Here is a 24,911-nt window from a genome sequence, read left to right on the forward strand (position 1 = left end):
ACAAACAAACAAACCCAACTATAGCAGTCTGTGTATTGGCCAAAGGGAATTCATGTCGTCTGCTCTTTTCTGTTAGACTGTTCCTGTTTGCGTCCCCATCAGCAGATCTTTGTCCCTTTATGACGTCTACAAACTTCAGGATTGCTCCAAGGTAAGAAGAGCATCTGACTCAGTGTAGTGTACCCCTCCCCTCCCATTAAACAATACCTGCAAATGACTACATGACTGGTTGTTTTCAAGGAATTCTTTCGATTTCATTTTAAAACGTTGGCAACTCTGGTGGTTTATCTTAAGTTTGGTAGGAAGTGTATTCCTATGAGTCGGCTCCCATCATAGCAAAGGCTGTCTGGTAGCCTGGTACTTTACAGTTTCCTGCTGTCGTATTTCTGGTTGAGAAGTGAACATATATGAAGTAAACCGGTCTTTTAATAAGTCAGAAACAATGTGAATAACATATCACAGTTGAAAGGAAACATTAGAAGCACATTCAGTCAACGTCCCGTGATCCAGTTTCTAGTTTTCAGTTTAAACAATGAAAACTCTGAAACTGGAGTAGAAGCAGTAAGATGTGTATCATCCTTTGTATCTGTCGAAATTTCTATAGTTGTGATCTCTCCTCCCCAAATGTGAATACATATTCAAATAACATGACAAGCTCCAGTAACACCGTGAACATATTCATAACTTATTCAAATAAACTGCAGATTTTGCATGTTTTACAAAAAACGAGTTTACGACTAAGATAAACTGTTCTGGTTTTTAGGAAGCCCCCCTTGTTTAGCACAAAGCTGCGCTCGTTTTCTTCGTGGTTTTTGTACATAGTATTTGCTGCCGTGTTTTCTGATGAAAAGAGTTTTCTGTCATGTTAGTCTAACCCAAATCTCAAGGAAGCAGCAGAAACATTGCAGGTGAATATGTGGTTGTTAAAATAACAGATGTCGTTATCATAATAAGATGTGTTTGGTACATTCTCTAACAAAATGAAGGGGTTTATGTGTGGATAAATAAGACGTTATTTGCAGAAACCCTGTACTAATACCTCCTAATAAGGCATTTGGATACAACTAAACAAGGAACACGCTTCAGAATCTTTGCAAACACATGTCTTCAGATATGAAATACCAAACCAGCAGCTATAAAACACAGCCAGTTCTAGCTAAAGTGAAGGTTTCATCATCTTTTTCCACACAGAAAGCACACACAACCTTTGCCTACATGTCAGTAGGTGTGCATATCTTGCCTCGCTCCCACACACTCTCAGCTTCAGACACAGAAGCCCCACTTCAGCTCGTCCAATAGAGCACAGAGAGTTATCGATCCAACTTTGATTTCAGACCGTTCAATTAGCCGCTCATTTTCTACGAGTTTGGTCGAAATCATTTCACTGAAATTCATTAGGACTCTAATTAATCTCAAAGTGGATAGCAGCCGATACACTGATGGGGGGGGGGGGGGGGGGGGGGGGCGATATCTGCAAGGGAATGAAGTATTCAAAATATTCTTAATCTGAATCCAGCATGTATTAGACATCATATGAAAAAGAGGAGTAACTTTTACCTTAATCTGAAAAAAAGGGGCGAGTACGGACACACAAACAATCAGCCTGTTGTGCAGCTACATTATGTCAGTCTACAGCTGTAGTTCAGGTTATTGCTTTTGCTCAGTCTATTTTTAATATGCGGGAATTTCAGCAGTACATTTGAATATTCCCCTGTTGAAGAATTAAAGCTGCAGTGGGTGAGAGTAACGTTGGTGTTGCTCGGTTTATGGCAGCTGATGTAATGCTGGATGTGGGCAGGCATGCTGTGCCCACGGACAGTAGGCATGCACACAAGTTAAAAACAAACAGGTTAAGAAACACCTACAAATGAGGTTTTAATACAGATTAACACAGAATATCTTCTTGTACCGAATTTGTTCTATCTTTGAAGTTTAGATTTGCTTATACCAAAGCTTCACCTGAGAGACGAAAGGAGACAAAGCCTTGTTTTTTTTTTTTTTTACAGTTTATATCAGGGGAATAAAGTGAAGACTCATGACCTGGAAATAGTGTTAAGATGAGCTGCCACAGCTAGAATGTGTAGGAATAACGGTTGAAGTGACCAATCGCTCTGTTTGCATATTGAGGTGCAAGATTTCTATTTAGAGACAACTTACAAGACAAAGTTGTTCGCTATTGTTTGGTCTTGCATTCTGCTTTGAAGGATCCTTGTGAGGTAGTGTAGTCAGAGGGTGTGGTGATGAAGTAGGAGGCAGACTCACGATTCTGTTGTTGAGGGTCCCATCAGTGGACATTTATTCACAAGTGCAACCAGGACACATGCAAAACAAACAAAACTAACTAACTAACAAAACAAAAATAAACATAATTGTGAAGTGAAAACTATAAACATAAGAAACTGAGAACAAACAAACTCATCACAGCATAGGCTACATCCTGGTGTCTGATCCTGTACCTGTTTCCCTCAAATTTCCCAGGGTACCTGAAGGCATCACAACATGCCGCTATTCTCCCATACGGATCACATATTAAAGAAATACATAACCATACTGTTAGCAGCTTCCCCCTCAGACATGGTATCGTCTTTGACGGTATTGCTGACGTCACAGAAAGCTCAAACACAGTGAAACAATTGGCGGCCCCCCTTCCTGAATGATTCCCACGACAGGTAAGTTTGTTTGTAGACAAAGGAAATGACTTAACTTACAATAACTGTAAAACCACAACATGAAACTACTGAAAAAAATACTAGAACTATAAACCATGTTTGTCTGTCATTATTATTATTATCATTATGTGAACCTGAATTAAGAAAAGATGGAAATATCGACTCAATAAAGCACTACTCAAAACAAACCCGAGATAGTATTGTGTATGCTATTTTAGGAGTTCATGGTTAACATAAGGTGTGATTAATCGACATCGTCCGCGGAAATGGCAGCGGAAGGAAAAGCATCCGACGCTGTAATGACAGTTTTTTGCCTTTAAAAGAAGGTAACATGTTACCTGACTCACAACAAGTAGCATTGAATGAGAGGTAAAGAACCAACCCGACCCTGTGACGCAGCTTCACCAAACTGTGAGGCCTTGTTTTTGTTGCTGTATCGTTTTCCATGTCAGTCATGTAGGCTACCTTTTGCCGGATTTGCTATGAACTGGAAAAAAGCAGTCCAATATATCTAATAGTGTGTATTCTGAGACTTACCTGACAGCGTGAATCACGTCTATGTAACTTAAAAACAAAGGAAGACGCTTGTGCGAGGCTGTTATAAGTGGTATAAAACCCACAGGGGATCATTGAGGGTTGATTGGTCGAACACAGGCTTTTCTTGCCTGTTGTCTGCACTGATTTCATTTGACCATAGCCCGATGTTTCTCTCACTTTCACAAAGTAGTTCCTAATAAAACTGCTATTCTTTTTCTGTCTTGAACCAAGTACTTCAACTTTGAAGTGTGACCTGTATTGAACACTTTTCTCCGTCTTTCACCAAATAGTTTTTTTTTGTTGTTGTTGTCCTCAACCCAAACTGTGATCTCCCCTAACCTCGGGGCGAGCCTCCAGCTTCTGCTCGCTACCTCTTGAAAGGTAGTGGTAGACGTAGTGCTGCTCAAGTAGAGTCACGAAGTCAATAAACTGCCTGAAAAAAGTTTTCTGACATCTACTACTTCTGATGGATGACACTCCAAAGCGACCTCTACCATCAGTGTGTGAATGGGTAGGCGTGACATGCAGTGTAAAAGCACTCTGAGTAGTCGGAAGACTAGAAAAGCGCTATGTAAGCTCAAGTCCATTTACCATTTACCATGTCCATTTGGCTCCTTATGTATTTATTGTATTTAATATAACAAACCTTAGATTTGTTTTCCATTGCCCTCTTTCCTAAGCCAAGCACACATCCACACCGCGGCTCACAAACAGCCCAAGAAGAGTGTCTCGTTGTCTGAGCACTTTAAGCACGGCTGCATATGTAAGTGTCAGCACTGTGGAGATGATAATTCCTAGGCTTGCTAGCACGGATAAACAGGGAAAATAGCTTCTACATTATTGGATTCACTTCGCACAACAACTGTCCCCGTAAGCCCTAATTTTCCTGAACAGCTTTATATTTGGCAGGAGTTTCCAACAACAGCACGGTGAGTAGCTGTACAGAGGTTTTATGGAGCTGTGCATCACTTTATGGCGTTCAATTATGACGCTGTCTCAGGTGCTTAACTCTCTGTATTTAGTAAATCCTTTGTTGGCAGCTGGATACTTAGCATTAGCATGTAACGCATGCTATTATACATATTGCTTTGGAAGTGAAATGTTGTTGTTTACAAGGAAACTGACATTGGAATGAGTTTGTTGTTGAAAAATGCCTCTGAAGGGCTCAGATGAACCTCACTTTTCAACATTTCCCTCCTTTTCTTTTTTTTTGCATAATTGCATTCATTCACATTCTATAGTGTTTGCTTGCATTTAAGTACAAGTACAACAATAAAGCAGAACAAATTCTGCTAATTTCAGCACGATGCAGCGACAACATTTGAGGATTTCTCTTTTCATTCGTCTGCAAGTTTGTGAAATCCGGCATTTTCAACTTTAGTCTGCTGCCTCATTAATAGATAAACGTTGTGAAGGTGTGCCGACTGAACCACTAGGCCATCTGCACCCCATGTATTTTTCTTTTACTTAAACACAGATCATCAATAGACAAACCGAAAATTAAAGTTCATGTTGAATGAATTTCATCACTTACCTTTGGCATCTTTGAGGAAAAAAAACCTGTATTCTATATACTTTTATTCTACTTTTAAGTGGAAATAACTGTTTTTGCTTTATCTTAAAAATGAAGACACCAGCTTTTTGATATATACTATATAGTAGCCTACACATTCAGCAGATATGCATTGGCATTCAAGTTTTTTTTTACCCTCCTGATTTCATTATTAAAAATGCTTAAAGACTCAGTTTTTATCTTGCTGATAACAAACAATATGAAGATGATGTTTGTGTCATGATGAGCGCCTGTGTGTTTGTGTGTGTTTGTGTGGGTGTTGAATTTGAAGCAGTAAACCGCTTCACCTCGAAAAATTGAACCCATTCTAATTAAGCAATTCAAAAGAGGCCTCTGAAAAAATGGATGAGATTCTTGAAAGGTTTCATGATTTGAACTGGAAGGCTTGTTATCTGACAGCAATCGTGTTATCTCTGCCTTGAGGACACTTAGTCGAGTCTTAAATCTCTCCCAGCATGAAGTAAAGAACAAATCCTTGTGCTGATCGGCTTACTGTAAATGGTAGACTGGTATTAATAGAATAAAAGGTAGTTTTACTGCTGCTGATGGGGATGTTTTAGAAGCACAAAATCTGACACGTCTGATTTCTTACAGTTAGCTTATTCAAGGTCATTACACCGACGCTTTGAGCTCTTTGTTTTACAGCTCAGGCTCAGAGTCCCTTTAATATTTTCAATGGTAATTCTTGATTCATGATTTCTTTGAGGGGGGGGAGTTTTAGTTTGCCATCATTTTTTTTTTCATTTCCATGCAGTTCAGGGACGTTTATTGTCACTTTTTTTTGAGTTTCTGTGTTTTTCTTCAGTGGAACTAGATGTAGCGAGGTCTTACTCGCCTTCGTTTCCACGTTTTTGAAACGCTTTTCCATTTCGGCGAAGGACACGCGAAGCTGTTTATACCATCCACGATGAAGAATGTGTAATTCAGGAGAGCTAAAGGAGATGATCTGACTTGTATTCTTCGAGTGTGCAGGCATGTGCGTCTCCAATATTAGCGTCGTCCTCATCTCACTGCTAATGCCATAGGACTCTGTTTTTTTTTTTTTTGGAACTTCTCATATATCATGTAGCGGATGTGGCAGCAGCAGCTTATTGCATGGCATTTAAAGTGTCACTTTGAAGCTATCTGCTTAATGCAAGTGTGGTGGAAGATGGCCTCGGTCAGTGCTATACCTGGAGGTTGGTGGTGGTGGTGGGGGGGGGGGGGGGGGGGAGTGTCGGGGAAAGATAACAGGCAGCCGCATTATTTTTCATGGGGAAATCAAAGGTTCAAGGTGTTTCTGAGTCAGGGAACAAGTGCGAAACACGAGCCTTTTAGCAGGCCCGTGTTCACATTGGGCTCATTAGCCCAACACTGGGTGAGTGATTGGATGATTACTTGTTATTGTTTGATTGTAATGGGGATTATTAAAGTGATTAATTGGGCTATGGGATGATTGAGATGTTGAGGCAGGCTCGCTCCAGCTGGTATACGTGCAGCTGGTGCAGCGTTCAAAGGTCATCAGTACTTTAGTTTCATCTTTTGGACATTAAATCTCGACCGAATGCAGGAATCGAGTGAGAAATCATTCAAATTGATGATCATTTGAACACCATGTGGAAATAAATGCTCACACATTTCACGCTAACAACAATACCCCCTCCCCAAGGATAACTTTTACATTTTCAAGCACAGAAACATTGCTATCATATTTATAATTTAGACTCTCTCTTTCAGTGTGCTTTCGGTTCAAAGTAGACTTAAGATCTGCATTTTTTTAAAAGCTTTGGTACTTTTTCAACACTACTGTTCATCAAAACAACTGAGTTTGTCCCGTTTTAAAGACCATTTTGACAAACTTATGACATTTCATGCTTAGAATAGAGTAAAAAAAAAACAAAAAAAACATCTCCGAGTACTGTGCGGTTAAAACATGGAGCTTCAACAGCTTCGAGCAAATTGATCAGTATGACTGCAGATAGAGAAAAAAAAAAAAAAAAAAAAAGACCATGAACTCATCTTTAGGACATCCTGTGAAAATGTCATGCAAACGTCAATATTCTCATCAGAGAGCAGTGTTTCTATTTTCTTTATAAAAAAATTATTGTGCATTTCTTTGCATTATTCAATCACCAGCTTTTCTCGAGTGTTATAGATCTTTCGATTTCTTTGACATGGGGCATATGGTAATATTAATCCAGTATAGCCTACTATCGGGTGCAATATTATGTTTTAATCATAGAGATAATTATCAGCTTTCAGCAAGTCCATGTGATTTGAGCCAAGAGAGGAACTTTAATCTCATCTTCAGTAGTTCCATGCAAGCCAACAATGTCCCTTAAAGAAAACAGTTGATCATATCTACCATCAGCTCAAATCAAACAGTTGATGGACAGTTCATGCGCCATATTTTCACTTTTCAGAGAAACAGGCAGTGGATTTCGCATAAAAATTGCAGTCTCAGGCACAGACAGAATATAACATAGGTCTCCCTGCCAGCCCCCAGGCAAGATAAAGCGTAGCCAGAGAGATGCTTTTTTTTTTTTCTTAAGGGGTTGTAGCGTCCTATCTCTGCTAGGTGGAGCCCGAGTATACTGCGAGAGCGGCAATCCACATCCGAGTTTTTCCTCTCACCTTTCACTGGTCTCCACACAGAATTACTCCCAGCCAGTGCGCACAATTGGTTTGTCATAGTCGCAGAAAAGAGCTCAGGTTTTAGGGACCCAAACAACTTGGACTCTTTTCTCACCTGCGGAGCTTCTTCTTTTTTTTTTTTAACCTCACAATATTTCCACTTCCTTCATCCCTCGTGTGTCCAATTCTTCTGGATATTTTTTTTTTCTTTTTTGTTGTGTTGAGTGGCGAGGTCGTTTTTTTTTTTTTTTTTTTTTTTCCAGCTCCGGGACGTGATGTAGCCCCCGCACAAGAAGGACGCCTCGTGCCATAAAGGGATGTAAAGAAAGGGGGGGGTACCTACAACAGTGCCGTGGATACACCGCGAGGAAGCTGCTGTTTACTGCGCGCAACATCACCAGGACACTCGGGATTGTGGACGCACGGCAGATTAAACGAGAGTCCATTTTACATTTAACGAGGATATTGAACTATTTGGATTCTCTCTCCTCCATGCATTGCGCGTGAAGCGGTGTCCAACGCCTGCAAGAGACTTTACAGTGAATGTATCGCTTTTACTTTGAATGGAAGGACGTGAGCGGTTATCTCCACTGCACCAGTGATTTCTAAATCCGCGGTAAGTGTGACTTTCCTTGACAAAATGCATGTGCGCACGTCTACGGTTATTCAGCTGAGGGCGATATTAAAGCCCACGAGTGACTGAGTGAATGAATGAAACCCTGCAGCAGTGTTGATGCGCTCTGTAATGCCAGTCTTGGCATGCACTCTTCTCTTAATTACTTTAACTGGGTTATCGATGCGTTCAGGTGCAATCAGCGCTGATCAACGCGCCACATATTGATAGCCTAAAAATGTCAATTTCCTGTTCGAATCATAGGAGCTTAAGGGAAGAGGAGATGTGTGGTTTTTTTTTTTTAATCCCCTTACTTGGTGATGTTAACAATATGCTTTTATGTTAAACGGCTTTGTAAAGAAGTTGCACGTTTGATGCATTCCTATGAATGAAGTTTTGATACAGGCAGCCTACAAATAGAAATATCGTCCAGCTCCAAAAGGAATTTGTTGAGCTTATGCTACAGGCTAAGACACTAGCTGTCTGTAAATTGTGTCTTAAAAGGGTGTTTGATGCCAGAAATGTACCTCTGCAGGCCTGCATGCTGTTGCAGTTTGTTGCTTAAAATGTACTGGGGGTGTTAGGAGGATATATGCACACTGCATTTTACATGAGGTGTGTGTGTGTGTTAAGGATAAAATAATAAAGATGTAAAAATGTCAAACATACTTGATATCCCTCTTCATTTAGTTAAATGTTTTTTGTTTTTACATTATTTTTGTTGGGCAAGATGTGTTGCAGTAAAAAGAAAAACAGAGTCTCTGCTCAGATATCTGGATTTCTTGCACATATAGGCTACAGTAGGAATATCGCCCATGCTGAGGAAGACATGCTTTTCTCACTCTGAAAGAAGTGCAGGGTTGAGGGGTCACTGTTGCTGAATGCTTTGATGTGAGGACAGCACCCTGTCTTTCAACATCAAAATCAAAGTGAAAATGTACCCAAGCCTATCACTCTGAATCAGATCTGATGTTTTCATTTCCAATGGGAGGCTTGGAATATGCTCGGATCCTTTTTTATTTTTATTTTTTTTTTTGTTCCTAAATTAAATAACTTGTAGATGATCTTATCGCATGAGTGTTTATCTTGTTTAGGATTTGTGTGATTCAGACGAGTGACTGACTCTCATGATGCATCTCAGAATGTCATTATTGTCGGCTGTATCCTTATTTGACAATTACATTCATTTTATCCAGAGCTGCAGTGCCATCTGTCACGTAATCTGCATTGGTAGAAGTGCCCTCAAGCAGATGACACACACACACACACACACACACACACACACACACACACACACACACACACACACACATGCAGTCCCCTCTACCAACAGCACAAGCCTTTTTGACTTTCTCCTTTGCTTAAACTCAATATTGAACGCTTTCTGACTAAACAGTGGTGTCTATCTTCACTTTGTGTTCATCTGTTTTGATTCACTTAATTGCCCCCTTGGTGGAATATCACCTCGGCTTTTATTTGATTTAACAGCCGTTGAACCTTGCATCTGGTGTGATACCTGATGGGAGGATGCTGTATGGAAATCAAACAATTACTCCTTTGCCTTAGATGAACTTTTGTTGCGTTTGCAGTCCATTGTAGGAGGAGAGCGTGTGCTACATATTGATTGGGCAAAGAAACACATAGAGATAAGGAACGATGGCACACGGGCAGAGTGTTTATTTTTTTTGTGGTGTATCACCTTCAATTTCTTCCACAAGTTCATGCTGTTTAACTATTGCAAAAACTCATTTTTTTTAATTGTATTAATCAATTACATTCCCTTGTCTTTCACAGAAATGGTGACAAGCCTTTCCCTGAAAAACACACTTTACCGGAATCATTAGCCGCCTCATGAATGAGTTAGTCAAGGCTGCTTTTGTCTGCATACAGTGACTCATTCTATCATGTGTTTTTTTTTTTTTTTAGTCCGACACTTTGTGCTCGCACATTGTTCCTCCCCTTGTATTCCATTACAGCAATATGTGTTAATTTGTCGCCCTCATTGATAGAGAAGCAGTCGTTTTCTTTTTCTTCTTCATGTATCGTTGCTCCAAAGTAACCCCACCAGTCTGTGATGTCGCCTCTCTCAACCCCATTGATGTAGTGCAGTTTTTCAGCGAGTGATTTTCCCTTTCCTGTGGCGGTTCCATTTATTTGATTTGATTTTTTTTTTTTTTTTGTACCTTTTTTGGATACAATAGCAAAAGCCAGGAGGAATCCAATTTGTCGTTGTGGTATGAATAGAGACATGGGCTCTTTCATTTTCTTCATTAGGTTACGGCTTCATGGCTCATATTATGGACGGTGGGGCTTTTACCGATGTTTCAATTTGGATAACCGTTCTTCAAAGTTAGATTCTTGAAAGTCTCTTAGTGACAAATGTTTCCTATTTTCTAATCTTGAACCGACAAATGAAGGTATACATTTTCTTTGTAGATGAACTGCACCTTTCTAGCTTTACACTTGTCTCTTTCACTGTTAAGATGTCTTGTAGTTGTCGCAAGCTGTGATAGCTTTGTCCAAATACAGATTGGTTGGTGTGAAGCAGAATAACTGAGTGAATGAACCCTTTTTTAAATCTATTTCTAAATATTTTTTTTTCCTTTAGGGATCTGGCCTTGCTTTATACAGCTGAATATAAAGGTCAAGGTCATATGCTTCACACTCTTTCAGATGTTGGATTCATATTTTCTCGCCCTGAGTGTACAGTCATCTCTCTCGGGATCAGAGAGTGGATTGGTTGTGATTCACTTCTCATGTTTATCCTGTTTTCCACGTATATTTAGCACTTAAAATCAAGATTAGTTGTGTTATTATTAATCAATTTGGATATGCAAAAGGTGCCGATATGCTTTAAGTTGTTTGGTAGTTAGGGTTAAATCGTCAGGTTTTGGCGGTTAGATTGCAATAGCAGCAAATTTGATGGTCTCCATGGCGACCAATCACTGAACTCTTTCATGGAATAATGTACTGTAAGGTCACTCATTTGTCAGTACACTTAACCTGAATCTAGTACAAGTTTTTTTTTCTTCCCTGTAGAGCTTTTATGAACATTTTAAAGTTTTGCTTATCTGGAGGATCTAATTTTCCATTTTAAAGAAGGACATGGTGTTGGTTAGCCACTGAGTGCTCGTGGCTGGTTTGGAAGACAGCCACTGTGGTACCTTCATTTTTGTCCAGCTTTTAGGACGTTAATGGCTAATACATCCAATTGTCTCAAGTTCTAACTTTTCATAGTTAGAGGAAAACAGTAAATTGCTGTAACCAGGGCGAATGTTAACTATTGCTCAACACATGCTACACATTTCCATCCGTTGCATCAGTTAATCGTCAAACTCTGCTGCATGGTGAAAGAGAAAAACCTGGAACGCACCTACCAAAATATATCATTATTTGTTCTCCATTTTTGATTCAGCAATTAGTTACTAAGAAGAAACGGACTCAGTGATATAAAAAAAAATGAAGAATCTTTAAAGTGATTTGTTTGCCAAATAGATTGAAATGAACCAGCCTCTAAACTGTTGACAGAATATCTTTGGGTTTTGGGACTGTTGATCTGACATGACATTTTGAGGGTATCACATTGGGATTAAGGACATTTGGACATTTTTAACAATTTCCTGATGTTTTAAATAACAAACAGATTAACCAGGTTGAACTTTTATATCTTTGTTTATCTGTTACTGGAAATAATCAGTTTAAACAACAGCTCTAGTTTTCTGTGCTGCTTGATTTGATGGACTTGAAGGCCAGGTTGAATAGTTAAATTTTAACCAGGGACCTCTCACTGTGCGCCAATAGAAGCACTGATGCACTGTGTCAGGTGTCAATCCCACCATGAGCCTCACCTTATTTAGTTAAATATTACACAGGGAGACTACTAACTGCTGTATTTCTCTCATACTCTATTTGCAGTCTGCTTGATAGTTGTTCATTAAGCATATTGGAACTGTTTTTAAGGACAAAAAGGGGAATGGTTTCAAGCACTGAACAAGCTTTTGTACTTTATTTTAAATCCTCGTGCTCATGACATGATTAGTCTGGAACTATTAGACATCTTTTTTTTGATTTGTCAAAGACAGCACAAGTAAGAAAATGAGGACCCAACAGAAAACGGCTCTCTGAAAGCTGTCCTAATGATGGATTTTTGGGACTTCTTTCGCCATTGAAATGTTTATCACTGTGGCTGGATGCTGAAGTTGTTCGGCATCACAGAAGCATCTTCAGCTATGGGAAATTACTCATTATGTTTTGTCTGATTTTTCTCCCACAATTTTCAGATAATAAGAGGCTCCATCTTCAGTGTAACCCGATAGATAAGTCCGGACTTCAGTGGCTAAAGACATTCTGGGTCATATCTCTTTGACACACAATTTGCTCATAATATCTTTTCAACATAATGCTTTAATTTGTACATGGAAACATTTAAAGCGAGCGCACCTTCTATACTGTGTTCACATTCCTGTGGTCAGAATATCTCCTGCTGCTGCTACAGCGAGGCCCTCGCTTTTTCTAAGGTCCCAAAGACCGGAGTTATCATGCTGTTAGGAGCAAGACAGGTTTGTCTGCTGGGGGGCCTTTTCTCTGGCACTAATGCCACAGAAGGAGAGAAGCAAAACGCTGAAATATAAGAAGTGAAAGCACGAGAGCGAGGAAAAAGGTCCTTGAGGTCTACGCCTCTCAACACTTTAGCTGTCCCGTCTCGTAAAAGAGCTACGACACAAAGGTTTGGAGACAAGCTTTCACAACCCCCTCCTGGCAGGAAATGGGGGTTGGAGTTGTGATGGAGACTTCAGCTGGTGCTTGATGGAAAGAACAGACAATTCTTTTCTTGATTCTGTAGAGGTCTTTTAGAGTGACTCCAATGTTCGGGAGCATTTCACATGCTGAAGTCAAAAGAAAACAGGAGATCTTTCTCAAACAGATGCTTTGTGAATCGCACATTTTGCTTATTGAATGTAGTATGTTAGCAGGTCAACTAAAGAACAGCTTTCATGTAATGTTTGGCAATTACATTTAACCCTCCTGCAGATGACACTGATGATAAAAATAAGGTTATCAAGGATTAAAACATGAAATATCTAAAACGGGGGAAAAAAAATACATCTGAATATTTGTGATGAAGCGTTTTCTACAAATGTCACATAAAAAAAAAATGAGTGTGATGTTATTTGGCAGCTTTTTATATCTTTTGAGAAAGAGAAATCTCAAAGTTGTCTTTAGCTAAATTGCCAAACCCAATATTTTTCTCTCTCTTACCGTCTTGTATTTACCATTCTCATAAGTAGAATTGAAAAAAAATCTAGGACAGTTATCTGTGGCTGTTATCAGCAAAATAATCATTTAGGTTAAGAGGAAAAGGATAGTTTAGTGTATTGATGAGCCTCATTTAAATTGCTAACGGATTTGCAGGGAATATTATACCACTCCAGTGAGAAGTAGAAAGGGAAAAAAATGAACTTAACAATACACATAGTTACTGGTAATGCCATACAATGAATCAGAAAGAAACATGTTTGGATTTAGTCAAACATTGGATGACGGCAAAATCAGTTTTGGATGCAAATGCTTTTTGGTACTTTAACCCTAACTCTATCCCTATGTACGCACAAAGAACCCACTAAGCCTAGACTATTTTGAATTCCACAAGCACGTCATTTTAATTTATGCATTCAATTTTAATAAAGGCCTTCAACGCTGGTACATTGTCAAGCTCAATGTAGCCAGTGACCAGTGACAGACAGTGTGCTTTAAAAACATCTCATGTTTAAGACTGCAGCTTTCATTATCTGCAAGCCACCCCACCACCCTTAATTTGACATGTAGTTAAGTTGTCCCTGGGGGGGTCAAAACACTTAGCGGACGCATTTCAACACTCAACAACTTCTGCAGGCAGAGATACAAAGATTGCATGCCAAGAGGATGTGAGCGCAGAGCATTAAGTAGCTTCTGCAGATGCAGATATGCGTTCATTTTAAGAATGGAGAGGGAGATGCTATCTCTCCATTGCAGCAAGGATTCTTATAAGAACATTGCTCACAGATAAGGGCCTCTGCAGTATGTCTGACCAGTGAACAGTGCAGAGATCAAATCACTTGCTCCTTACTTGGTTGAAATCTGCACTGACGCTTTTAGCACTCGTATCTGTATTCCAAAAACGCAGTTTATTGTACGGCATTGTTAACCGCAGCCCCAATAAGACAGAGAGGCCCCGAGAAAATTAAAACCCTCGAGTACAAAGGATACATTCTCTCGGCTGGAGTGCAGATATGGACCAAAAATGTCAACTTAGCATTTAAAGCTATCCAAGCCACTCTTACGACCTAGTTGGTGGTGTTAAAAGGTACCCAAAAGCTATCAAACTGACAAAGCCTGACAGAGCCGCAGTACATCAACCGCTTTACTACTCTGTAAAATCTGATACATTTGTCTATGTGCATTTTACAATATGACGGCAACTTTTTGCTCTAAAATTGATGGCTTTCCTTTGTTCTAAAGGTTGTTTTTTTTTTTTCCTTCTGAACTCTGGACCAGTAAAGAGGATTCAAACAAAGATGCAATGCTTCTCTGAGACCGACGCTCTAAAAGAAGTTAATTTATGGCCTGTTTCGGAGGCAGGTTTGGGCTTGAATACATAATAAGGTAGTGCACCTGCAGCCGCATACAAATGAATGGAAATGACGGTTAGTATTTACGCCTCCCTAAACCACTGGGACCTCCTGATCAGACCACTAATTGGGCAGCAAAGAGAAATGAAGATAGCTTCCTTGTTCGGAGGCTGCTGTATCTGCAAAACTCAGGCGCAGATTTGCACATGCCACACAAAAATCATCTGCTCCACTTACAGAAATGTGCACTGTGGCAGTGGGAAACAGACATAATCCGAGAGGTAACGGCAAATGCTGACTTCAATCTGTGTTTTATACTCTTAATGTAATCAAAGTGTTAAATTATTCAGGTAATTCCTGTGTAACTTGAATGATATGAGGTATAGTAGCTCTTCATCAAGGCTATAATAAGACAACTAGCCCCTTAACAAGGAAGTGTAAAAGTCTCCCACCCCTCCATCATGGCAACAAGCTCCCCAGACTGTATAAACAGTAGATACATTATGTTGCCTCTTTATAGTTGTTTTTGCACCTCTCTGCTGTTGTTAAACATCTATTCAATCATCTTTTTCTCTTTGCAGTAGTAATGTTGCTCTGTTGTCATTTTGTGTAGTTTTGTAGCAGACATGGAATATGGAATTTGGCCTTTCCAGGAGAAATCAGCGTGGTTATTATCAATATGATGTTATTGTTAATTCTGTTAGCATTTATTTATTTTTTATAAAGATTTAGGTAATGGATTCATTCTTGTCTAAGATGGTTCTTTAGCATTCAGCTGTCTTGCTACATTAATGTGAATAGCATGTGTTGGTGATATTGATGAAGTATACCCTCATAACTTTGTTTTCACATTAGCACTCTTTTGCTTTAGAAATGGATCGCCTATGAGGACGTTCTTCATTAACTATAGATGCTAATATTAGGATAATCGTTAGGTAGAGATTCCATTAATCTGGAAAATGTTTTGTTATTCCCAGACTGAGCCACACTCAGCGTCAGTAGAACTTCTGCCGCGTTCAATTTAACTCGGAACTTGGAAGGACGTCACACCCGAGTTAACTGCGTTCCAGTCGCAAGTCGGAAAAAGCAACATGGACGCTGTCCAGGAGTACCTTTGTTTTGTTAGCTAATACCAGACGATAATAACACACGACGTGATAGTTTCTGACCGAAAATAACAGGAAAACACCTCCGCAGAGAGAACTTGCACAATATCATCGATGTGTGTGATTTAATTCCACAAAAAGACGACTAAGCTGTTAATAAACTCAACAGTTGCATCTTAAACGTCCCTTTCGTTGCACGTAGCAGCCATATTGGATCTGAACTCTGGCTACTTTTTTTTTTTTCTCAGAGTTTCCGAGTCGTAATTGCAACTTCAGGGGGCGTTCCAGTTGACACTTCCGAATGGGAACTGGGAATTTCCCACTTACGAGATCAACTGGACTGCACCATTCATCGTGTTTTATCATATTCGTAACAATTTTTCCTATATGTGTACGTTTTTTTTTTTTTTCTAAAATAGTTCACTGTAATGTCTTCCAGCCCCAGCTTGTTAAAAATTTGGTCTAATTAGGGCCCGAACACGACATGACTGTACATCAAGGGGGGCGTGGCCACAGCTGGGAATCAAACTTGGACGTTTTGACTTTTTGTGCCAAAGATAGAAAATCATTTAAACTCTCATATACAATACTCTACCTTCTTCAACGTTCACATGTATGATCATGGTCTGCCTCTGAACACATTCACATAAGCCTGAACAGCCTGTGTGACCATCGCAAATGATTGCTCGCCATCAAACAGGAAGTGGCCTACTGCCCCCTACTGCAAGGAGTAATTACTACCTCCCATACAAAGTTAAATTTGCTCCAAATTTCACATGTATCACCATAGTGCCAGCCAGAACTGCTCTACGTAAAAATAATCTGTGATCTTCATTGCGTTGCCTATTTGAACTTGTCAGTGCTTCGACTTTTACACAAATCCATCTCCTGGCCTGCTCCTTGGCCCCAACTCGCTGCTGCTGCTGCGTTTCCCGCGGTCGCGACACACCCCCACATGCACGAAGTGCGAGGGCCCTTCGTCACCGCTTGCGGTTTTAATTAAATGGATGTTGCTAATGTGGAGTAGGCTAAGGGGCGTGAAGAGAGAGAGTTACTGCCAGTTACTTTTGTCTGCAGTGGGACTGTTTAGTGGCCGTTTGTATCTTGTCCTGTTTTTGTGATTTTATTTTTGCGTCGGAAGTAATTTCATGTATGTCTGAAGTTGATTTGCACCTTTGTTGACATTTTCTTATTTTAATTTTTTGACTTCTTTAAGTATGGTTGTGACTCTTCTATTAATCTTCTATTATATTTATTTGGCAACACTGTGTTGTATTTTGATCGACTTTTCAAAAACGTCTGTCACTGTAGAGAGGCTCTGGCTCAGAAATCCTTTGAGCCACTAGTGCCCTTGCTTTGTTCAGCAATCCATCTATGCTCCTCAAAGGGTTGACATCTTTTAAAAAAAAATGACAGAAAAATAATTTAACCTTTAATGCATGAACACCTTGCAGAATGATAATTACAATATCCTGTTAAAATACCCATTTACATTTAGAATACCATCTCCCCAATCATACTTGACAAGATTTGCAGAGGTGGATAATGAAACTATTTCTGCACAGGATTGATGCTTCTATTTTGTGGTTGTTTCCTTTTTTCTTAATTAAAAGAAGCCACATTTGTAATGCATTCAATCAGAGTGTATTCATTCTATTGATCAAAATCTGGTTCCACTTGTGCCTTAAAAATGTATTTCAGCATTTCCCCCCTATGCTTGTGACTTAGGCTGAATTGATTTTCCAAATCAATGATGGGATTGGATTCAGGACTGTAGGAGAGGAGGGTTGGTATCTGGTGGAACCCTCTGCCTCAGCCAGCTCACTCCTCAAGAGCAGTCCCCTGTAACTCCCTCGTTTTAGCCGCCGTTCACAGGGAGCAGTGCATTTAAATCTCTACACACCTGCTTTATCTCGGGTTGGTATAGTGACAGCAGCAAGTGAGTATCCTCTGGCAAATATAAACTTCCCTGCCAACCCTTTGTCACCTTTGGAATGGAGATGACTGAATTGATGTACCGCCCCAGTGGAGCAAAACGGTTTAAATGACAACACATTTTTGTCTCACCTTGAACTTAATTGACTGCCTGAAAGCTAGCGTTTGAAAAATTGCTGACGGAAAGGCTTCCCTTGGTGTTTTGAAACTGTAGCTATCGACAGAGCCGGTTTGGCATTGTTTTTAGACTGCTGTCACATCTGCATGCGCCATGCGCCCACACTCACACGTTAAGATGGATGGTATCTTTATAAGGTTGTGAATTATGCATGGTTCATGTGTTGCATATTACTCCTAATGGGCTGAATGTCTGTATGCATTAGTATGTAAAGCCTTTCTCCAGGTGAAAGTATTGAAGTGAGACTTAAAATGGTTTTGCTTTGGGGTTGGAAATAACCTGTTATTCCCATTTCTGCCTCTCAGTAAGAAGAAGCAGTTGTTAACAAGGTGCCTCATGACAAGTAGGTTGATAACCCAGGTTCCCACAAGCATCTCTGTCAGCCATGACAGCTTGAGGACTGGATGGCAGTTACGCTGTCACTGGAAAAGACCAGCTGCCCCTCTCCACGCCATTCGCTCCTCCATTGGTCTTGCCTGTGATGCCGTGCCGCCGCGGCGCAATGTTGGCAACTGTGGGATTTCTTAGATGGGGAGCCACAAGACTGTAATCAGTCATTATGTCAGAAGCGAGCCCCGTGAGCCCCGCTCCAGCTCATTCAGCCAAATAATAAGCAGCAGATAACACCGCTGGCGTGCAGGCAGGAAGGGAACCCCCCCCCCCGCGGGCAAGAAGCTAAAAAAAAAACGGGGGGGCCTTTTCCTCTCGTCCTCCACAGGGCTGTCACCTTGGCTCAAGGGCTGGGTACAAGCTTAACATACAGCGGATGGAACATTTTGGCATTTTTGGAACAACACACCTTGTGCTGCTGATTGGGAATGAGTGGGTTTGGTTGAGAAAAAGATCTTTCCCGTCAACTACACTTAAAAATGTTGGTCCTCTGGGCCTCACGATCCCTAGCCCCCACGGTTGTAACCACTGGCACAGGAACTTTGCTTTCAAGAGGTAATGAATTTACCCTCACTCAGGGAAAGAAGCTATCTGAAGTAAAGGTAATTTATTTAAAAAGAAAAACCATCTCCTCCTCAGTTGACGTCCTCCTAATACCCAGGCTGTAAATCTTCGGTGTCTAGCTCATGGTCTGGTGATTTTCTTTTCTTTTAATGTTGATTTTCTTTTCCTCGGCTTTCGGCCAGGAACTGATGGTTTTGAAAACTTTCCACCATACAAGTTGATGAGAGACAACCTGCCCTACCATCAATGTCCAAGTTTACAGCCTGAGTGTAGCGAGGGCATTCATGGCAGTGACAGCAGTGAAGGGGTTTTGCAGTGGCTGCCTCTGTACTATGACACATTCCTCGCAGGTGCTTTCCAAAAATGTTGATGCTGTCAGCAGTAATTAAAAGAGATGCTCTCACAAGAATCACTGACAAAACACCAGTATCACAGGAAAACAATGTGAAATCATGAGTCTTAATAGTTAAAGGCAGAATTTTAACTGGCCCAAGTGGGGCAGTGAAATGTGCAGTCAGCTGGCGAAAAGACTTTTCATCATTTGTCAAAAATGATTGCCAATTAAAGAAGTGCGCTGCATGTTTTAATTTGTGAAGAGATCAAAATAAAGTCAAAATCCAAACTCGCTTCAAAATTTCCAGCAGCTGATGAAATCAAAAAGTTTTCTTTCTACATTTTTAAAGATATTCACTGCGAGCTATCCACCACAGGAATGCTGACTTGTGATTTTGAATAGGAAGAAAAAAAAAAGACCCCCCCACTCCCATTTTTTTTCTTTCAGCCTGATTCCTTTCCCCTCACCCTCCGTGGAGTTTTGTCATTCCATAACAAGGGTCACAGTCCCCCATTGTCTCTCGATGGCATTCCTCTGCATGGTAGTATTGACTGGATCTGTTGGCTGTGCGGTGCCTTATAAAAACCATACATCATTTAGAAGACAGAATGACAGACAGGGGGGAGTTGAGATGTCAGATTGTCCTCTCCAGGCAATTGACATCCACTCCCTTCTTCTTCTTCTCCACATTGTTACTCTATCTCCTGACATAGCCTGCATTCATAGTTGCAGTCCCTTGTTAGTACACCAGACAATCTCAGGATATACATTTTCTCTTAAGGTGGATGTTGCAGGAATATTCTGCCTCATATGTTTAAGGGTTTTAAGATGCACAGGCTATAAAGTCATAGAGATATAAATGTTATTTGTATATCCGCTTGCCACATTATAGCTGTTTCACTTCTGTATGCATGCAAAGATTACTAGCTATATTAATCTCGTCAAAATGTTAAGCTTTTATAATCTTCCCATGGACCCCTTTTACCCTCTCATACATAATAAATGTGGCTAAAAGTCAGCCTGGCATACAGCAAATAGCTTAACACAATTGTATGCTAGTTGCACATGGAATTATGAAAGACTGCAGCATGCCACCAGACAATGAGCTCACTCAGGTCAGCGTAGGTCAACCCTTTTATGGAATTTCTGCCCATAATGATTAATAAGGGGAGGTGTAGTTATTGCCTTGGAAGTCATCAGTGGAATGCTGGAGTTAAGCAGTTATCTGTAATCCAGTTTCATTACACCTTCGCTTGCAGTTTCTCTTACTTAATGCATCGTTGTGTCGTCTTCTGTTTATTCGGTGTGCTGTACAGTCTCTACTAATGAACAGCCCGTTATTGATTGGTACCGTCAACAGACATTGCTTTGTTCACCATTTCTTATCAGGTCAGTCGTCCACCAGGAGATATCGAAAGGTGACATCCCACTACTTTTTTGTGGCTCCAGACCAAAAAGTGTATTTAGCAGGGAGTTGTGTTGTGTCGCCCGTGAGCGCTGTGAAAGGTTAGGCTCCTGTAATCTTGTTTATGTTTTTGGTCAGTAGTAAGCCTCCCTAAGCCAGCTTTGTGTCAAACACAGCTGGAGAGGCCTTTGCAATTGCAGTAGAGCAGAAATAATTGGTCCAGCAGCTCGGATGCTGCCATGACACACAGGTAATTTGCTAATTTCTGTCTCTCAGCTGGTGTTACCAGTGCAGGAGGCTGCGGTCTTTTGGAAGAGTTTGTGAAAATGATTTAGACTCGCGAAGTTGCTTTGGAGGTAATGGGAATTGAGCAGAGCAAACAACTTGTGTAATTACGGCTACTGATTGTTTTTCTAACTTTTGCAGTTGCAAATTCCTACTGTTTGAATGAACTTGTGTGATTATGCAGTTAAATAATAGAACCCCCTGCTATCCGCAACTAAGTGTCTTCACATCATCTCCTCCATGTTGTGGGAGGTTCTTTTCTGCTGTGCCTTATCATCTCGTGTTTTGTCACAGAGTGGCGGTCAATACGCCGAACCGCCATTCAGTCATCGTGAGCCCTGCATATGTGATGCAGCAGCATTCCCGAGAGAGTCCTTTTTCCCCCTGATTCCAATGTGGATGACTTTGAGCAGGCCACCTCCGAACTGATGCAGAAATTTAGATCGGTAAGTCCGTAGAAGCCACTTTTAATTATACTGGCAGCAAAGGATGAAATTGAGCAGGAACAAAGTGCTTTTTGTGCATCGATTTTTCTCTGCATCTGTAGACATGCTGGAGAGAGAGAGAGAGGGAGAGACAATTGTAACCTTTGCTTGCGATGCACTGCAGGCAAACACAGGAGCTTTATGTGTGGCTTTTTTTTTCTCCCCCCCTTCCTTATTTTTTAATACAATGAGAGCATGTGCATGAAACCCATTCTGATCTCATTAGGGGAATGCCATTGAATTGAATAGTGAGGAAGGCAGGTCTGGAAAGAGGCCACACAAGCACTTCCCCGTGATAGGGTTTTGATGAATTCTGTGTTCTGTTTTGACATCTGACAGAACTTTGGTGACCCTTTGGTGTGGCTTTTTGTAACTTTAATGACAAGGTGGTGTCAGGCTTTTGGAGAGATCCTCTGAAGTCATTCTGTCGTCCCCCTAAGGATTCATGTCCATTTCAGTGGCTGTTTCCAGTAATCTTAAGCCTTTATTTTGGCAGAAAGTCACCTCACCTGTGTATCGGGGAGACTGACTGCCACCTTGATTGCCCTTAGGTCCCCATGGATTCCTGCCCATCTTGGCTACCGCAGATGACTCTGGACTATAAAAAGACCTGTTCCTTTGGAAAGCGACGACAGCCTGCCTTTTGTTTGCTTGTTTTCAGATGGAGCTTCCTCGTGTTTTCTTGATTACTTCCTCTGTCCGTGTGCTTTACACAGTCACACCAGCAGATGCGGCAATTCGTCATGCATAAGAAACCCCACTTCGACAGCCCATCTGTCTCCTTGTGTCTGTTACCATGCACCAGCAGTTTGTTTTCGTACCTACTGCCCATATACAAAATTTAAGACCTGCAAAATATGCTGAACCAATCTCATGACCTCTCTACCTTATTCTAAAATCTCATTCCCGACCTATACGTGACCCAAGTAACAGAAACCAGAAAATATACTTACTGTCACCTTATATAGCTTCTGAGACTCGTGGAAAGATTTGCCATTTGGTGCCCTGCTATACTGTTACCTCCACTGGATGGCTGGAATGAATTATTATGCCCCGTTAAAATGAAATTTGACTCCCCCGACCTGATTCCTAGAAGAACTTACAAAAACAGCATGCCAAACCATAACAGGTAAAAAGCAAGAAGGTCAAAAGGATTGCTTTAATAGCTCTGGGAAATGATACCAACAACTGGAGCTATTTACCATTTCACCAAGTCAACTGACATTATAAAAACCACTGCATACTGATAAGAGTAATGAAAAACAATGTAACAAGGCCATTTGACAAACCCTATTGCTTGACAAGAATGTCAATATTGCACTATTTTGCAAGACCCTGTCCAACATTCTTTTTCCTTGTATTTTGATCTGGTTAAGATTGTTGTGTCAATAAAATATGATTCAGTTATAGTCAGGGTAAGGCATCTAAATCACTTTGCTAAGGTTCTGGCATGATTAGTTTAAAGCAATTTCAAAATCTTGGTGCAGGAAAAGATTACAGCGACGTGGTGGATCATCAATGGCATGTCTGTAGTTCATTGAACTTAAGTTTTCAACCTATCAATCAGAAGTGCCATCTGCTAATCCATCACCCCAGAGCCTTTTTTGTTACCTTCCTACCAAGCAAGAATGTCAATATTGGACTATTTTGAAATTACCTTGAAGACATTTAGTGCCAACATTTGCTGGCTATTACAATGGCATCATTAAAACATGACCTGGAACTGAACGAGCTGGTCTTAAGTGTTAAATGTGTTGTTGCCTTTGAGGCAAACACATCTAGCTGTAGATGCCTGATATATTTATGAATGAGGTAGATCTTGACAAATATTTGCTGTTTTACTTATTTCGTATCTTTTAATGTATTCATGTGTCTCAGATTAAGTTTTTTTTAGTATCGCTGCAAGCTGTTTGTATGAAACTTTGTTATCTGTGCTTCTTCCTGTCCTGGCCAGGAAACCTTTGAAAAAGAGATTTTAAATATCAATGAATTTTTCTCGTGGTTAAATAAAGGTAAAATAAAAATAAATGGAAAGATTATTATTTACAGTACATGTATAGCCAGAGTTTTGCAGTTCAAACAGTTGGTTAGGATTAGGGAAAATCTAAACTAACATGAAGGCTTTAAATGTAATTTGTGTGATTGATTGAAATTTAATTTGAATTTTCTCAACAGTACCTTGTTTTCTGTATGAAGGGTACAAAACTTCAATTGGCACTTGATGATTAAGGAATTTGCTATAATGTTGGGATAGGACTATACTGCATTACTTTCAATGCCAAAATTGTTCTAACTACAGCTATTACACTGTCAAAATGAGAAAATAATGTCGTTATTACTATTAAATTATGATTAAGATATGTTAAGTCAGGGTTGGAAATATATGGCTCAAGCCATGGCAGGGTTTGGCAAATACCATTCTGTCATTGCTTGGGGGAGACTACAGTTAATAAAATAATCAATATGTATTGACCTTGGGATTGATTGACCTTCAGGCTACAGAACAGTGAGACCAGCTAGCTACCATCCATTGTCTCGTTTTCCGTCTTGCTGCATAAAGAGTTAACTTCTTACTACAGTGAAACTTCACATTTGCATTGTACATACATTGTAAATGCAGCTCAATCTTATGTGGATATGTGGCTCCCAGAATACTAGGCTGAATATATCGTTTTTGCTGTGGCTTTGTTTTGGTTCTAGAAACTTGCCCAATTAGCCAGCATGAGGTTGTTGCGAAAACGCAAGGTGCTTCAAAGCTGCAGGATTCCATTAGTATGCTGGTCTCTTTTTTTGTTGAGTATTGAGCTTTGGTAACCACAACACAAGGCTGCTCACCATTATGATTGTTTCTGGTTCCTGCTTCCACCACCAACCATAGCAGCCACGTCCCTGCTCGGACGACTAAATGTGGCATTTCTGGTGACAGGAACAGATTGGATTTAGGGGGGGGCTTTAAGTGTCCTTTCAGAGTGCAGCGTAAAGGTTATGCATACCTGGCTTTTCACTGACAAACACTGCACATCTGAGCATTACATTTCTCTCTGCAGCCTTTTCTTGTAATTCTGAGCATTAAGACACCTTTCCCTCACATTGTGGCCGTGCATTACCAAGGCTAGCTACTGTTCCCCCCCCCCCCCGCCATCTGCTCGGTTCTGTCACATTTGCCCATTGCAATTGACACTCTGAAAACATCGCCCTCTTCTCTCTGTTGTGCCCAGGAAAAATCAAACACGTTTCTTAGTCTATATTGTGGCATTAAAGCACTAAATTGCCAAATGCTGCCAAATCAGCCCCGAGGATGGAATAATGCGGTGCAGTTTTTCAGCGATAGAGAGATGCCTATCATTCTTTTGCTGAGCTTTTACTCTCCTCAGGGCTACGTGTTTAATATGACTCTACAGATGTGATTTAGTGGGCAGATAGCCTTGGGACTCAGGGGTCAGTGCTTCAAACACCTCTGTTGTATGGCTACAACTCATGTAGGTAAAGGTTATAGTGAGGATCTTGGATATGTTTTGCATCTGGATATAGCCAAGAACAACCACCAAGGCCTTTTTGCTTTGCCAACGAACACCAGATGACACAAATGTTATATTTTACAGATTATTTAAAATAA

The 24,911-nt window shown here is 40.4% G+C and overlaps 1 protein-coding gene across 1 annotated transcript in view; it reads left to right on the plus strand.

Moving 5' to 3' along the window:
- Positions 1-7,407: 7,407 nt before the first annotated feature.
- The window catches only part of LOC110003601 (adhesion G protein-coupled receptor L3), a 219,866-nt gene continuing 202,362 nt past the window's right edge, over positions 7,408-24,911 (plus strand). Inside the window, exon 1 of the mRNA XM_065950385.1 lies at positions 7,408-8,008. The gene's annotated coding sequence lies outside the window, so the exon portion shown is untranslated. The remainder of the gene's footprint in view (positions 8,009-24,911) is intronic.

Source organism: Labrus bergylta, chromosome 22 (genome assembly GCF_963930695.1).
Source record: "Labrus bergylta chromosome 22, fLabBer1.1, whole genome shotgun sequence".
Classification (NCBI taxonomy): domain Eukaryota; kingdom Metazoa; phylum Chordata; class Actinopteri; order Labriformes; family Labridae; genus Labrus; species Labrus bergylta.